Source organism: Vidua macroura, chromosome 3 (genome assembly GCF_024509145.1).
Source record: "Vidua macroura isolate BioBank_ID:100142 chromosome 3, ASM2450914v1, whole genome shotgun sequence".
Taxonomy (NCBI): domain Eukaryota; kingdom Metazoa; phylum Chordata; class Aves; order Passeriformes; family Viduidae; genus Vidua; species Vidua macroura.
The window spans coordinates 39,432,077-39,449,948 of NC_071573.1; the positions used below are offsets into that span (position 1 = coordinate 39,432,077).

The following is a 17,872-nucleotide window of genomic DNA, read 5'->3' on the forward strand; positions in this document are numbered from 1 at the left end:
TAGGTTAATGCAGAACACGCGAAAATTAGGTTTAATCCCTAGTGAAATAATCTAACATTTTCACATTTCTTGATGTTGGGATAGAGACATTGGTGGTGACTCAATTAGGTGTAATGTAGATCAAAGCAAATTTACCTTCTGGCTGAACCTTCCCCATAGTTTAGATAGACGAATATAAGGGTTCTTTACTAATTGGCCAGTGGCTGTGGGGAGAATTATACGGAAAATGCACGCCACACAGGAATCGCCCTCCAGATTGGGGTCTGGAGCAGGGCACGGCCGGGCTCTGCCAACACCAGACACGGTGCTGAGCATGCAGCCCCCGCATGCAGCTTCCATGCAGTGCTCACAAATGAAGACGTCTGGGGGTTTTCTGTAGTTTTATTTTATTTCCAACTCCCCCCCCCCCCCCCCCCCGCGATTCTTTTTTAATGTCCTGTGCCGCAATATCCCTGGCAAGGTTTGAAAGACCTTGTATGATAAAAGGAGCATATAAAGGAGAGGAAGAACCCCACCCACCGGTGCGTGCCCATCTAATGTTTTCATTCCCGGGGAATAACATATCAAACAGCAATCGCTTTCAGTCATAACGGGAGGGGAACAAAAAATTACATGCCCTCAGTTGCCAAATTATTTTTTGCCTTGACATCTTAATTCTTAATCCTTGTGTGTGGTCAAATCAGCCTACTATAGACAACCAATCAAGCAATTATTCCTAAATTATATTTGCCCAGCTCACATTGATTGGTTATTCTTTTCTTATTGGGTAAGCTCATTAATTCTGAGCAGCTTGCTTATTATGCTTCCCACATCATTTTCCTTTGGAGCCTATCTACTCACACCAGCCTGCTGATGTTTCAAGATGTCACGCAGAAAAAAAAGGCCGAGTGATCTATTGCATTGTCTCTTCCAGCAATTACAATTCACATTGCTGATTAACTTTGATGTGAAAACTAATGAGATAAGGCAAGTTATCAAGGCGGACCTGATCGTCATCTCATTTATAGAGCATTTGCCATCAGTGAATGACAAAAACTAATGAAGATGTATCTGACAGCAGGCTGAGCCGTGGCCGAATTTCGTTTCTCATCAGCGAGTGCTCTGCTTCGAACTCATCAGTCTATCTGAAACATGTGGAAATTAGCTTAATAATGAAAACACTTCATCCAAATAGACAAATGTTTACATTAAAACAGCTACGTGATAAATAGATGTTAAAGATTTTATGCCTTCTTGAGTCTAAACAATGGAGCACAAAATATGTTCTCATATTCACTAAATCATGCCCATAAAGCTCCCTCCCCACGTGCCGCTGCCGTACCTGCGGGCTCCCCTCTCTGTGGCTCATGGAGATTGTTGGGCTGCGGCTCGAATGATTCGAGCTGTAACTCAGGGATGCCCGTGCTAGGACTGGGCAGGTAGAGGGGGGCTGGTCCTGCCCATACCTGGGGCACACGGCTCCCAAAAGCAGCTTTTTTAGTTAGAGGTACTGCTGCTTTACACTGACATTTGCCCAACATAGAAAAGGGATCCAGTTGGCCCCCCGGACAGAGTATAAAGTACAGGCATAATTCATATAAATACAGCAACGTTTCTTTCTTGAGCAGTCACCAAAAAGACATTTACAGTATCAGTCTAGTTTAGAAATGTTGTGATAAAAGGGAGGCAGGCAGAGCTGTTCCCATTTTTAATATTGTGGCTTTAGTATCTTTATTTATGAGAGACTATTTCATATTTGTCAGGCACTATTTCACATACTTCTGCTATGTCTAAACATATCCCCAAGATGTTTTCGTATCTGGAATAAAATATTCATCCACAATACTGGTATCAGAACAACACTATTTTTAATAAAAAACACAGGCATCTACAAGACAGAAGGGTGAAACACTCCAAAAATTATTCTAAAAACTGCAATACTTCAATTAAAATAAAGAATTGGTAAAAGATTCTCTTCATTTACCATATTTCCCTCTCCCTGAAAAATATATACAGACAGGCTATAAAAGCATTGCCTCCTCCAGGAAAAAAACAAACCCAAGCACGTTATCCCCCATGTAAAGAGGAACTTTAAATTTGATTAAAAAAAACGATTATCCAAGTGGACTAAAAAAAAAAAAAAAAACAACAAAAAAAAAACCAAACCTAAAAAAACAGAGTCTTTGCAGAAAAGGCACAGGAGCTTCTATAAATTCCGTGCAGCGATGGCTCCATGCAAACACGTGGAAAACCCAGCTGAGCTCCCGGCCGAGTCGGGCCGGGAGCGCGGCGGGTGCAGCCCCGAGGTGCCCGCAGCCCCTTCCCTCTGTCCAGCACTCACCGCGTCCCCTCGCTCGGCCGGGAGGACATCCGAGGGGCGGCCCCGAGCTGCCCCGGCCCCGAGGTGCCCCAGCATTGTGCGGCGCAGATTAGCCCGCACAAAGAGCCCACATCCCGGCTAAGTTAAAAGAAAAGCCTGCTAGGAAGCGCCGGCGACAAACTACTACTTCAGCGCTGGATTAAATGTAAAAGCCCTTCACAGAGCTGCAGATAAATCCTGTGCGCTAGAAGGAACCATAAAAGTACTTGTTCAAGAGCTACAGGCACAAGTGGAAAATTGACCCCAAAGTTTTTTGTTGTGTTTTTTTTTTTTTTTTTTTTTTTTGGGTTTGGTTTTTTTTTTTTTTAAGTACCCGAAGTTTATAAAATTTCTGCCGACGCAGGGAGAGGGTCGCGGCAGCACGGCCACGCTCGGCAGTGCGGCGCTCCCGGCTGCCGCGACCGGGCACCGGAGCCGGACACGTCTGCGGCCACTGGAGCGAGCATTCTATGAAATCCCAGCAAGGTTTGCTTGGTGCTTTGGAGGGCTTTTGCTTTGTGTGTCTCTTGTTTGTTTGATTTGCGCTTTGTCGGGTATTTGGTCGGGTTTTGTTTGGGAGGTTTTTTTGTTCCCCTTTTTTCCCCTTTCTTTTACCCAGCTAATGAAGCAGAATGGTTTCGCTTTCACCACTCGCACACAGAGTGGGAAAACACTGCTCCCATCCTCATTTTCCCTTCCCCCACATTCCTCCCAAGCCTGCCCAGCATCGCTGTGAGACTCCCGCAGCAGCGCGGGATGCTCCGAGCGGGCAGGACGCAGCCGTTTCCCTTCGGTGCATAACAGCACGCGTCACCTGGGTACGGTTTATCTCTCTGGCTGCACAGCCATTGTTTTATATTTCTGAAGTGCCAGCCTGGCCACGGCAGCGGTCCTGTTGGCTGCCCGGGTGTGTATCTACGTGTGCCCGCACGGAGGGACAGACGGGGAGAGGAATGCTGCTCCTCCCTCCCCCTCCCCGGCCTTTATCCTGGCCGCCTATTTTAATAAATAATTATAGGCATCTAAAGGATTTGTTCATTCCAAAAGGTCTCCCCTTCATATTTCTCAGAGGTTCAGCTCAAGGAGACACCATGATAATAAGGTTGACTCGGGATCCCTACTCCACAATGTCATTATGAGCTACCATTTAAAATGAAAAAAAAAAAAAAAGTCTGTATATTATAACTAAAAGCATTACAAGGTTAGTGTCTCAGCTTGGGGAATATTTAATGCTGCTGAGAAAGCAGCACTGCTGCTCTGAGGAGAAAGAAAAGGGAGAAAAAACACAACGAGAGAAAAATCCTTTCTGAAACACAAGCCTAGAAAAAAGATGTTGGAAGCGAGCATGGAGATCATTTGCACTTCCAATGACTAGGACTAATCCTCCACTACCACGTTTACATTTTCTTATTACTTTTCCTAATTGTCTCCTTTTATTTTTTTCTGCTTGTAGCTTTTCCTCCCATCTCTGTTCCCAGCTCGTCAGCCTGTAATTGTTTGGCTCAGGGCTGGATCACCCGGGGCTGCTGACGGCCCGGCCCCTCCACACTGCCCAGGCCCCACAGCCGGGAAAGCCTCTGTGTCTCACACACACAGAGCTTGGGTGATCCGCCAAGGAGCTTGGCTCTGTTAGGGTTTGTTAAGAAACATTTCTGGGGGCAAGGAAGGGCTTTTTGTCTGGTGCCTGGGGCACAGCACAGGCAGAGAGCAGGCTCAGCAGTGTCTCACCCCTGGCATGGGTACCTCAGGAACCAGCCAGCCCTGTCACCCCCCGAAAGCCACCTTGGGCTGCCCTGGGACTGGCAGGGAGTGGAGAACCGAACCCTTCAACAGAGAGACAGGTACCCGCCCGGGGGGGTTGTTCCCAAAAACCCATGCTCCCTGGGCAAGGAGCATAGTGTAATCCCTGAAGCCCAGCTCCAGAGGCTCTCAGCTCTGAGCATCGCCTGAAACCGGGGCTGTGTCTCACCCCTAACTCACAGCCTCTGTCTCTGATGAGGAAATGACACAATTAAATGCCTGCTTGAGACCAGCAACTAAACCTCTCCCACAGTATTATCCTAAAATTTGCTAATAGTGGCTCTTCCACATAAATTAAGTGATAATGAAAAAAAGCCTCCCTTTGAATTTATATATATTTCAGCAGAGAATAATGTTTTATTTAAAATAGTTACAGCATGCCTTTTGATTTGGAGTTTAAAGTAAATAATATTTGTACATCTAAAACATACTCAAGACAAATGAAAAGCCTCTAGATGCTTTTGTATGAGATGCTGAAGAGCTCTACAAACTTAAAAGCACAACCTCAATTAAGCCCATCTTCATCTGGAAAAAAATTAGCAACTGAAAGCTGAATATATTAGATAATGCACACTTGCAGGAGAGCATTCTCTTCGCAAAAAATTCTTGATAACCAACCTAAAGCTGGCCTTCGAGTTGCTTGATGCTAATTTTGTTTGAAACTGTTTAGCTAACTCTGAATAGATATCCATATTCAACAAAGACATAATTAATGGCAACCTTTTCTTCTGCTTAGAAGACATCATAACAAGCAGAAAAGTACAAAAAGATTTTTATAGTAACTAATTTAAGGACAAAGGGTTGACCTCTAGCATTTCATTAAATAAATGGAGTGAATGAAAGAAGAGTGACAGTATTCATCCTTGTTCAATTCAAGCAGCCAATTTCAAAATGCAAATCATAATCTGCAGATGTTGGAGCCTGATATATTTTTTAAAAATAACATTTGTTCAATTTAAGAACATCAGACATTTGAATTTTAAATTAAAAAAAAAAAAAAAAAAACACCAAAAAAAACCCCAAACCAATTCCCAGCTCCAGGTTTAGGCACAGCGAGACTGCGCGCTTGGAGCCGGGGCCTGCCAGGGCTCTCCTCTTTCTCCACCTCCCCAGCCATTCATTTTAGACATTATTCTCAAAACCTTTTAATGGAGAAGTTCTGCTAAGCCACACATAATTTCTGATTAGCACACCTGGCCGGTGCTGCTGACTCTGCAGCCTGGGGATGACCAAGAACAGCTCAGAGTGGAGCCCGGCGAGTGGCTCCATCCTCCCTCCCCACCTGTGGGCACCCTACTGCCTTGGCCAGGCCGTGTCCCCATCCCCAGGGACCAAGGGGGACAGATCCTCCCTGGATGTGCTGCCATGGGGCTGCTGTGGCACAGGGAGAAGTGTCCTGGCTCTGGTCCCCCTGGGCAGCAGAGCCCCAGAGCCCCTGCCCAGGGAGGTGACCAGAGCACAGGTAGGGACAACACTGGGAGGTGAGCCGACTCTGAATTTGGGAACACAACCCCAAACCTCCCGAGCTGTGTTTTCTTTCAGATGCCAAGGGACAAGGCACAGTGGGAAAGGAGGAGACTTTGGCTGGACCATGGATGATCTGCAATCCTTTAGCAGGGGAGGGATGACGTCTCAGTCCAGCTCGACACTTGGCACACACTTGTTGCACGGGGCTTTGGGGAAGTCAAACATATGCCAAGGCACATCGGGGAGCCTGGGGGAGCAGCTCGAGGACTGTGGGTATCACACACTGTGCTGAGTACAGATCAACAGATCTATGGAGGGGTTCCTTCCTCATTCCCTTCAATGCTCTTCTCCCCTGAGAAGGAAGGAAATTCACCTTTCTTCCCTGAGCAAAGGAAGCTCAGTAGTGACATTAAGGGACACTTTTAATGTGCCCAAGGGGACCACAGGATGAGTGGCCACGCCTGACACAACGGCAGCACGAGTTCCTCCCTTCCCATTTCTACACCAGCTCTGATAACTGTTTCCAGGTTTGCAGGGATAAACCACAGGGCTTGGCACTGCCGAGCCTGGACATGTGTGGGGTTTGGTTTCTCCCAGGAAATGGCTTCAGGGAGTTTGGAAGTGTCTTTGGAGAAACATGAGATTTTAAAATTTATTTTGGCCATTGAAACACATAGAAGTTTCTGGCCTCACTGAACTGCGCCGTAACACCCAGTGGACCTACACTGACATCTCCTCAGCAAGCAATTCCCTTCCTTCCTTAATAAATGGAAAAGATCTCACATTCCCACCAAACAGCCCCTAGTTACTGCTAAGTTACAGTAAAGCACGACCTCTGCAAAGGCATGTATGTTAATTAAATTGCTGCTGATTAGGACCCATCAGTGACTCACAGAGCGAAGAGAGGGACTGAAATAAATGCCCAGGAGAGAGGAGAGGAGAGGAGAGGAGAGGAGAGGAGAGGAGAGGAGAGGAGAGGAGAGGAGAGGAGAGGAGAGGAGAGGAGAGGAGAGGAGAGGAGAGGAGAGGAGAGGAGAGGAGAGGAGAGGAGAGGAGAGGAGCAGTGCTGTGCAGTGGCTTCACCCCAAGCAGAGCAGAGCCATTTCTGAGAGGCCAAGTGCAGTTTTGTCCCAAGCCCTTCCCAAAGGCCATGAGCCTGCACCCATCCTGGCCTCACTGGTGCTGGGCACAGGCAGGAGGAAGGGCTGGGCCTTGCCAGCCCTCCTACACAAACAGACCCTGCAGCTGTCACAGGGCAAAATAAATGACTTCCGGATGTTATGGAGAAAAAATGAATCCATTCAGGCATGAGTGAAGGGGACATTGTTTTCCCCCTCGAAAAAAAAAAATCCCTCCCCAACAACCTATATATTAAGGTATCAATGAACAACAAATTCATTCAGTTATGACACAGGAAATCTAAAGCAGAATAGGCTGCAAAACAAACTCGATTTATCTGTGCCACACATGCAAGAGGAAAAAATGCTTCTTGTTGGCTGCTCTGCCAGGGCTAGGGCTCCTCTCGAGGATTCCAGCCACACACAGAATGTTTTCTGCTGGTGCTTTAGCGGTGGGTGTGAACTTCTGAGATTAAGATTGTTCCCTTAGGTTTATCCTCTTCAGGGACAACGTGTGCACAATACACCTTTAGAACATATTTAAAGCCAGGCTGCAGATGCACATAATCTCCATCTTCCTGCACCACAAACAGGAGATGTGGAGGTTTGGTTGGGGTTTTTTTCAAGTGAGAGGAATTAATCATTCAAAGTGAAATCGAGTTTTCACTGTGGAAACCTTCATTTTTATATTAGAAGAGGCAAAAACTAAAATGCAGACTTGAGCCAGACCTGATTTCTCAAAACAAGGCAGTAGCTCCCTCCTCTCCCAGCTCTCAGCAGCAGCCCTGAGCCCACCCAGGGGACCCTCCACCGCACGTCTGGGCACATGCTGAACCTGAGGGGACACTCTTGACCATGGGAAGGACAGAGGGACAGTGCCCTTCCTACCCTTGGCACTCCCACGGACCTACTTCCCTGAGCTCATTCCCCTTTGCTGTCCAGCACTACAAACCCGAAACGTGGCTGAGAAACAAAGCCCATCCTTCTTCTATTTCTGAAACATTTATGCTTAGCTGTTTTTCCCAAGTAACATTAAAAAAAATCTCTTAAAAATGAGTGCAGAGGGTCAATCCTGCTGTAGAAATGGAACTGGTACCCAGCTGCAAGGAGCACTCGGCGGGCAGGGGAATAATCCAAAAGGTTTTAATTAGGCAAAGCAGCAATAAATAAAGGAATATGAGCTTGGATGAGAACACTCAAACGTATAAATAACCGGGAAAGGCGAGATACAGCTACGCTTGGAGGGGAGATCTCCCTCCTGCCAGGGAGCCCCAAAACAAGGCAGGGCACAGCGTGCCACCTCCCAGACCCCAGGGGCTCTGCAGCAGCAGCATCCCGGGCGCAGCGGGGCACATTAATGCAGAGCACATCCCCGATCCCATGCGTAGAGCCAGCAGCCCACCCCTTCCGTCAGCCGGTGACTTCCTCCGCGTCCCGGACAGCTGCACGTCTGTCCGGCTGCGGCGCCCGAGCCGCCCCGTGCTGCCCGCGGTGCTTGGCTCCGGAGGGGTCCCCGACAAAGGCGGGATGCGGACGGATGCGGGGGTCCCGGCCGCTCCTTAAGAAGCAAGTCACGCTTCTGCGACAACTGCTCCTCTGTGCCTGTTTGAACTGTCCCTCCCAATTAGCAGTAATAAGGGACTCTGTAAAGATGAGCAAACACAGCGCATTCATTAGTTTCGGCGGCCCCCGCCCTCCCTCCTGGCAGCCCCGGGAGATCCCCAGGCACTGCTCCCGGGGATGCCGAGCGCATCTCGCCCGGTCCCAACAAGCACCGGCAAAGGAAAATTAATGACGAGTCGCTCGAAGAGTTTGCCCGAAATTATTTTATTCAGCCCAAGAACTGATTACTCCCGGCCTGGAAATATGTCCAAATCAATACACCGAAGCTCAGGACAAAAAAAAGACATGCTCTAGCCCCATTTATTTATCCACTTTTTTGAGGAATGGCACATAATTTACTGGGTCAGAATTGCTAAGCCTTTCCAGAGCAAGGACTAATGACCAGCTGTAGGAAAGTGATCCCATCCATCTCCCAGGTGAGTCATGAGTCCCCACACACCCGCCTGTGACAACCGTGGCAGTGGCCAAGACGCACACTGTGAATGTGCCTGAGGCCATCATCAGGCAGATGGACACCGAAGTGAAACATGTGGGTTGAGGCACCCACCAAAGGAAATGCTTTTAAACTTCCCCAAAAGGATGACTGGTGCCCAGGTGGGAGGCTCTGCACACCCTGTTCCTGCCTGGCCAGCTGGAACCAGGCTGGAGCAATGAGTGCTTCAGGGGTGAGGTGAAAGCTATGCTGAATATCCACCACAAACACTGAAACTGCGCAACACCTGTGGCCGGGCCTCAGCACTGCAGAACAATAACCTGCGTTACCCAGGGTGCGTGGATTCAGCTCCCCAAAGCAAATGGCACAAGGGACACCACAGGACAAGGATGTGTTGTGTTATCCTGGGGCTGAGCCCCAGGTATGGGGGAGATGGCAGCACCATGTGCTGCTTTCCACAGCAAAGGCTCCCCGCGCACCTTGCAGGGTTGACATGCGCCTGCCAGTGCGTCCCATTTGCCAATGCTCTGCATGCTCCACGGGGTCCTGGATTTTCCAGGACATTAAATCCTATCCCTCCTCGGAAAGCTCAGTGGCAGCTGTCATGCTGCTCACTGGGGGTGGGTGGGAGGGCTCCTACTGCACACCATCAATGTCACTCCTGAGCCGCTGGCGGATGAAGGACGAGGTGGCCCTGGCGGCCCCAGGAGCTGCCAGCACCAGCACTGAGGTGCAGCTACAGCAGCACATCTGCACAGACACCCATGGGGCCTCCCATGCACTGCCACCCACAGAAAGGACGCTTCTGAACTGTGTTAAAACAGGAGAACTCAAACCTTTCTGTGTGCTGTGAGCTCTTCAAGCAAACATCTTCATGTAAAACAGAGACATGAAGCAGCAGAGTACTGCAAAAATCCAAATCCAGGGCTTGCTGGCTTTCCCTTGAGCAAACCCCCTTCCTAGCCAGGCTGCCCCAGACATCTCTGAGGGCATTGTGTCCCCAAGCCTGGACAGCCTTGAGCTGAAAGAGAATTCCGCTTGATCCTGTCTCACAGAGGAGAGATGCTAGGGTGGGAGAGGGAAGAGCAAAACACAGAAGGGTTTGCAGCAAACCTTGCTGAACTCCAGCTCAGAGGCAGGGCAGGGAGAAGAGCGAGTTTGCATTCAGAGAACCCAGCCACACTCTGCCTGCCTGGCACTCCTGGCAAGCCCAAGCCCCCCAGCCTGAGCCCACAGCCAGGGTCTCCTGGCCAGCCGGGTGGCTGCAGCCTGGCTCACACCCTCCTTCAGCTGCACTTGGCTCTGCTCACAGGGGATCACAGGGGATTTTTCTAGACTGAAACACTGCTGCTCCCCCATTCAGAATGGGAACATCTGTGAAAAGGGATCATTCATAATAAATTTGTGAGTGCTGGGTAGGAAAAAAAAATACTCATCCCAGAAAAGAACACAGCCCTTATTTTTCGGTGTGGCCGCCTGCAGCACCCTGGTGGGTGGGGCAGGGAGAGCTGGGGGGCTCAGCTCACACCCCTGCCTGCACAGCTCCCCAGGCACGGCCTGGTGCAGCAGGACAGGACAGCAGCACTGAGGGACACATGGCAGGGCTGGGGCCCTATTCCTTCACCCACCTCCCTCACAGCCAAACAGGCACAAATCCCCCCCATGTGGCAGCAACACAAATGAGTTTTATTACTCAATAAAATATTTGAAACAAAATAAATGGTTTCGTCAAACACTCTATCTCCTCAAATAATAATGCACCAGCTTATCAGGGAAAAAACCCAACATTCATATTCTGTGGCAAAGGTTTATTTTGCATCCCGGAGGAGAAGGGAACAGGCATCTCAATTCAGAATTCAGATATTGTGTGGTAATACAGTAACTATAGTTCTCAGAGGGTTTGTGCAAATGCCAGCAAAACAAACCCCAAATGAAATTTATTAGCTGGCGGAGATCTCTAACAATCTTACACAGTGACTGATTAAGCCATCGGGGAATTCCTTTCTACATTTAGTGATTTAAAGCCCCTACAGAAACTTCATTGTCTGTTCCAAGACAGAAAGAGTTCCTCAGTATCCAGTACTACTCCGACAGCAGCACTGGTGCAGGTGATATTGCCAACATGTACTTTCTTTCATCTGGAAACATTACTGGGAATCCTAACATCCTGTGCAGTCATGTGGAGAACCATAAAGGGAGGAAGCACAAATTAATTAAGAACTGCAGCCTGTGATCTGAAGGGCCTGTCTGTATTTTGATGGCAAGGTTGGGACATTCGCTTCTGCCCTGAGCGTGCTTCCAGAAACAATCTGGATGTCATTCCCCACACGGCTCAGCCACTGTAAACCTTCAGTCTGCTTGACACAGACAGGGCAGAGCTGCAGCTTTTGGATGCAGCCAGCTCCCACCAAAGCACCGGGTGCCAGAACCGGTCTGGCTGTGCCGCAGTGGGTTAGAGCTGCTTGCTGGGAAAGCACCAGGACTGGGAAGGCAGCCAGGCTCCCACTCCAGGAGGAGCGATGCCCTTCCTGAGGATGCCCGAGCGGAGGAAGGTGAAGGTGAAGGCACAGTCGGTGCTCCCAGAGCACTCATACCAGGCCAGCTCCCGCAGAACTGCTTTGAAAAGCAATCCCAGAAATGCACAGCTCTAATTGCCAGGTTTTTTTTTTGTCATGCAAGTTCATCACTGGGTCATTTGCATTTTAGCTGCTAAAATATCAAGGGGATGTTACTTAATCAATCACCACAGCTCACAAAGTCCTAAATGAGAGAATATTTTTTTATTGTCTCTGCTTGTATTTAAACATCTTACAAACCCGCCAGCCAGTTCTTCATTTCAATTAGGGCAATGCTGATTGTTAGCTAACTAATAAGGACCAATTTTCTGTCACAACTATTTCCTAATTAAATTCAAAACAGAGATTTCTAACCCAGATGGTCAGCAATGCTACAGATTTGTTTAAATTTGGTATCACAGTAACAAACTACTAATTAGGGTTTGTAAATACGCCAATTCCCTTATGACTTAGTTGTTAGTAATGCATACAACCGGTTTATTAAAGCACTAATTGTGTCTGGCTTTACTTGGGCCTAACACATAATCCACTTATCACATACTGGTACCAACTCATTTTGAAGGGATTATGAATGAAATCATAAATGAGGCCTCGCATCCCTTTCCCAGTATGCTTAATAAAGGTTTGGTGTCATATTTAGATGACATATTTAGATTTTCTGCCTCTGATGGAGAAGGGCCCTGCAGTGACGCTGACACTCCATTCTCCAAAGGTCGTTTAACAAAAAAAGTTTATGTCCCAGCTCCATTGGGCAGCAAATTGTCCCAGCAGCCAAGCTAATTGAAAGGCGTTTCCCAGAGAAAGCACCGAATTGTTTATTTCCCACTGAAGTCAAGCTCAGCCCTTCATGGGCTGGGGCTGGCACTGGAGGCTCACAGGACCCCGTCCCTTTGCCTGGAGGCCCTCATGAGCCTGGACCACCTTCCTGTAGAGGGATGGAGGGCACCAAACCTGGATTCCCTCCTGCCCTTACAGAGGGACAGCCCTCTGGAAAAGACCCTGTTTTTTTAAGGAAGGCTTTGTGCCAAGGAGCCCAAACAGGCAATACCCCACAGCCAGGGCACTGACGCCCCTCACCACTGCGACTTTATCAAGAGTGCACAAAGTAGGAAATAAATGATAGATAACTGTGAATTGCAAGGTTATATAAACATGGAGGGGATTCCAGAAGAATCCTATTAAACCATAAAAGAAAAGCGTGGATGGTTTATCACATCACTAAGACCCAAGAATGCATTAATAAATAGAAGAATAGATAACAAACCGTGAGTACAAGGCTAAACTATCTGCTATTGTGAGGATCCTGTGACAGTAGAAACAATGAAGGGGAAGAAAAAAGCTTTGTTGGTCTGCCACCAGAACCTTGTAGTGTATCTTTTATAGCTCATTTTAAATTAATTCACAGCACCTATCAGTTATTCTCTGCCTAAATCCCTCATTTTCCTCCCTCTTGAATGCAAATTCCCATGCTGCACTCTGCCTTCACCATGACTTCCCCCGTTAAACTCGGGGGCTCTCTGGGTTTCAATGGCCTTTCAGCCACAGACAGAACAGGTTTCTGCTTTCATATTTCCAAAGGGTTTTCAGGATGGTAACAAAAGTGGGGCTTAATGCAAAGCAGGAGTACCTCTGAGCCTTGCTGCATCCTTTGCTTCTTCTGTGACAGAAGGGTGAATGCTCAGACAGGTCTGATTCAGCCCAGAGTGACAATGCCTAGATGTGCTGGCAAGGAAAAAAAAACCCCAAACACATGAAAGCTGCTGCTCCTTTTGCTGTTTTCCAGCAAATAATGCTGAGAATTGTTGGAGGGGACTTAATGTTAATCCAAGAGATAGTACCCTCTTTGTAGACACTACTGAGACTCACTAACCATTTATTTTCACTGCACTGAGGGGGTTTTATCATTAAATAAGGACCCAGGATACATTTATTGTAGATTACTTTTATTTTTACTGCAGCATCATTATGTACAGAGCACTAAGGAGACAGGGCTGACTACGACATGCTCTGCAGTAAAACCCCTGGGACCTGCCTCCAGCAGAATCCAAAATCCTGATCGACTTCCATGTAAAAAATCCCAAAGACTATGCTGCTGTGCTGGCAGCTCAGTGTGGCACCGACATCTTGCAGGAGCACAGCCTTGACAAGGCTGGCAGAGGCAGAAGAAGGTCTGTGTTAAAAGACGGGGAATGTGGCACAGCATGATGGATGCCCAAAGTTTCAGAGTTCTTTTGGTGGCAAACCCCACCTGCAGCAGGTCCCCAAGGAGCCTGCACTGGGCCTAGTTTGAGGCTTACACTAGAACTTCCTCCTGCCTCCTTACTCTTCACATCCCCAGAGGATGTTGCAGGTAGGCAGGAGAAGCCAGTTGCCTTTCCGCACTCTGAGAAAATGGAATTAAAGAGACCTGACTGAACCCCAAGCAGTAGGCAGAAATCTGGATTTGCCTTTTTCTGGACTATTCACACTCGAGATCCCAGCAGCTCTTGGTGCCCGTCCCACCAGCACATCCCTGTGAGCTTTTGGGGGGTCCTGCAGGACAGCCACACCACAGGGTCCCTTGTCCCCAGAGAAAGGACAGGGGGCCACCTCCTCTCTCCTTTACTGGGTGCCAGAGGCAAGGCACAGGCAGGGAGGCAGCTGCCCTCCCTTCCCTCAGCCTAGAGCCTCTCCTCTGACCACAGAGGAGCAGAAAGCAGGTGGCTGCTCTCCTAGGCACACTTCAGGCCAGTGAGGAGTACAGCCGAGTGTTCAACAGGCTCTGGAAATAAGTGGAAGTCAAATAAGTTTGCCACTCTTTGTCCCCCTTTCAATATCTAGCTTTGATCAAAATCCTTGGATACTCAAGTGGTTGTTGACTTAATGTAGTAATGAGACATAGCCTTAAGTGAGGCCATTTCTGTGCCCATTCAGGCTCTCTGAGAGCAAGGGATGCAGGAGGAAAAGCCTCTCCTGGTCTCTGAGAGCTGCAGCAGAGCCCAGAGCAGAGGCCTGGCTCTGCTCCCAGGAGAGGTAGCAGGAAGGCTGGTGGCCACAGCTACAAGAGGCACACTTTAACATCCTTTTTGTGCAACAGAGCCTTGCTGGCCTGGCGCTGGGTGACACCAAGAAATCCACTGAAAACACCTCCTCCAAAAGCTGCAGCAGGTGGCCAGCTCCAGCGGGGCCTGGACACCAGACACCATTGTCACCATTGCCTCCTTCTGGAGACCAGTGGGGAAGAGGGTAGCATCATCCCAAGGTCATGGACTGGATGACCTTAAAGGCCCTTTTCAACCTAAAGAGTTCTGCAATTCCCTGGGGCAGGCTATCGACCTGAGCAAGGCAGGAGGGAGGGAAGAACCCAGGAGCCCTGAGAAAAGTAAAAATTCTCCAGGTGACAGGGAGCAGCTCAGCCAATTAGGATTTTAATTCCCCTCGTTATGCACAGCCAGTCAATAAATTCCGCACCAAGCAGCTGCTCTAATTCTTAAGCCCATTAAGCCCTACATCTGATAGGCGGGCAGGAGGGGCTGCCAAGGGGCACAGACGGTGCTTCTCGAGATATGAAACATTTCCTCTTGTGCATCTGGGTCACCCCACCCAGCCCCACTCCGAATGGGTATTTTATGGAGGCAGTGAGTAAGAATTTATATAAATATCCTGCCAGAGACACACACATCACATATGGAGAGAATAAAGAGGTGGATGAGATGCGGTGAGCAAGTGCTGGTGCTGCAACGGAGCAGGAGAGCAGAGCTGGAGGGGAGAGTCTGGGATGGAGCAACAGGATTTGGGTGTCTGAAATGGAGGGAGATGGTCCCAAAGAGCTGGGCAAGCATCCAAGAGCGAAGAAAAGCAGGATCAGAGATGCAAGGAGGAAGAAAACTCCTGGAGCAGTACGAGAAACCTAGAGAGGGCTGGCTGCCTCTGAGGTGGGAGGAGGCCAGGAGCCACAACAACAATTCCTGGAGCAAAGGGGCGGATGGCTGGATCGGAGGTATTCCCCCCACTGCAGAGATGAAAGTCAGGAGAGAAAAGGGAATACACTGGGAGTGGAAAAGCCTTTGGCAGCCAAGACGGTTTTCCTCGTTAATTGGCAACAAGCTAACACATTAATTACAAGCTAACACATTAATTACAAAGTTACTGGACGGTCAGGAAAAACACTGGCAGCAGAGCAATTCGCATTCCTCTGGAGATGGAACAGAACCTACTCTAGGAATGCTGCCTCTGCCCACCCACATCCAGGATCCGAGCACCCCAAGGCCTCAGAGCCAGGCAGAACATGAACAGGGATTAAAAACCATCCCACCTTCAGCTGAGATCTCGCTCATCTCAGATTAGTGTGAAAGATTAATTGCAGGATGTGCATCCAGCCAAAATTTATTCTCTTTTCATCCCTCAGTCACAAATTTGAAAATTAGCTGCCCACTGCACAGCAGGAAAACACCAGGCTTCCAAGGCACTGCTCTCCATGTCAGCTCCACAGGGCCCTGGATGAGAGAGCAGTGACAAACTCTTAAGCCTCAATCAAGGCAAGGGGTATAAATGAAAGTTTGCTTGATTCTGTGAATGCACCAGCTGCAATGAGTCTCCTCCTCTAATCCTATCCAGCCCCAAAATATAATTTCCTCACTTGGAAGGCTGGCTGGAGCCATTCATGTCTTAGCCCCAGCCAAAGCCCAGTCTCTCTCCAAAGGCTGTTCCTGGCCTGGAAGCCAAACATGGGTTTTTTGCTGGGAATCAAATGCAGCCATTGGTGCGTGCTGGCAGTCATGGCTCTCAAAGCCCAGCACACAGCTCCCACAGGGCAGGGACACAGTGCTGCCTGGAATCTCAGTGCCAGGCTGTGGGCTGGGGGGCTAGCCAGTCGCAGCAAAGCCCCTAGGACTTCCCCCTGCTGCATCCCAGGTCTAGCACAGCCCCCTCCACTCCCCAAACATACCAACAGCCAAGGGGAGATACAGCAAGGCTCCAGACAGCTGCTGGACCACCACTATCAGCAGTGCCCTCCACTGATCTCAAATGGAAGAATATTTCGCTTTTCCCTGAACCTCCCAGCAGCTGGAAGGTTGGTGTACTTTGATTTGGATTCAAAATCTTCTTCCCAGAAGGAGCTTACGGGTTCAAAAGCTCCAGTTTTAAGAAGAAATTCTTCCCTGTGAGGGTGGTGAGGCAGTGGCAGAATTTTCCCAGAGAAGCTCCATGTGTTTGTTGCAACTCCTGCAAACAGCACTAATAAGTTTGCGAATAATGGCACAGATCAGTGGCTGCCGCTCGTAAATTAATTAGGAACGGCATCACTGTGCTCTGATTAGTTGCCATCCTTCCACCTTGTAATTTTGTCACCAGCTCACATTTCAAACGCCACTAGAAGCCCACTTGAGCAAGCTCATCCAGAAGGGGGGACCTGCAGTGCTGGGTACATGCTCAGAATTGAGAGAAAATGGCTTGGAAACTTTCAGAGCTTGTCAAGGCCAGTTTATTCAAGGTAATTAATCTGTCGTTTTAAGAGCATTATGTATTTCCTGCACAAACCAGCTGACAACACAATGCTGCTGCAGAAGCGTCTCAGTGTAGCAGGCCCCAAGAACGCGAGGCTCAGGGATCAGCCTTTCCCCTCCCGAAGCATGGCTTCAGCTGGAAATTCATGATTACATGGATTGGCTTCTCTCCCTTGCCTGCTGGCGTTTCAACTCAAGGCTGTTTCCTCGCAACTGTGAGCACCAGGAATTTAGTGAAAGTTTTAATTCCAAAGACCACTGAACACTCCAAAGCAAGGAATGCACCTCAAAGGCCCGTGGCTGCAGTGACAGGAGTCAATACTCCAGATCTAGAACTGCAGCCCTCACCACTTCAGCTGTGGCAGCAACACAGATGGGAGCACAGAAATCCTTCTGTCACTTCTGATTTCTCAAGGTAATAATTTAGTGGGAAATGGGGTTCCTGCGGGTCATTAGCATTAATTATTCTGCAATGCCCCGCCCCTGAGGAGAGACTGAAGACACATAGTGATGCCTGGCTATACCCTGACCACCTGCCTGTCTGCCATCTGCCTGCAACAGAGAGAATTTTAATTGACTGGAACCAAACCAGCTTTCTGAGGTTCTTGGGGAACAGGCAGCAAACCCTGCTAGGACTGATCACATGCTCACTGCACTCATGGTGCAATCCCCGGGTGCCGCTACATCAAATGGAGATCAAAAGCAACAATAGTCTGTAATCAAGGATATCTGCATAATAGTTTTCCTGAAGGATGTTTGTGCAGGTGAGCGAGGAGTAAAGCATTGTTTCATCAAATGGTAATTTCCTTGTATCTCAGAGAATGAATCCCATTCGCTTGCCAGGGTATAATTCAATTAAAGGGGAGAACCCAACGCCAGGGAATGAAATCTATCGGTTTGACTGCGATGCTGCAAATCACACCAAGCAAGAAAATGGCATTTGGTCCTGACATCATGATTTATTTCCTACTTAGTATCTTATAATTCTTACAAGATAAGGCAAGACGAGAAATTATCACGTGTGTGTGGGG

The 17,872-nt window shown here is 48.6% G+C and overlaps 1 protein-coding gene across 4 annotated transcripts in view; it reads right to left on the bottom strand.

Moving 5' to 3' along the window:
- The window catches only part of LOC128805195 (uncharacterized), a 62,698-nt gene that overhangs the window by 19,426 nt on the left and 25,400 nt on the right, over positions 1-17,872 (bottom strand). The window contains exon 1 of one of the 4 annotated variants that reach the window (XM_053973725.1): positions 2,321-2,442. The exons of the other annotated variants lie outside the window; for them this stretch is intronic. The gene's annotated coding sequence lies outside the window, so the exon portion shown is untranslated. Of the gene's footprint in view, positions 1-2,320; positions 2,443-17,872 lie in introns of those variants that run through there. 4 annotated transcript variants of the gene reach the window in all.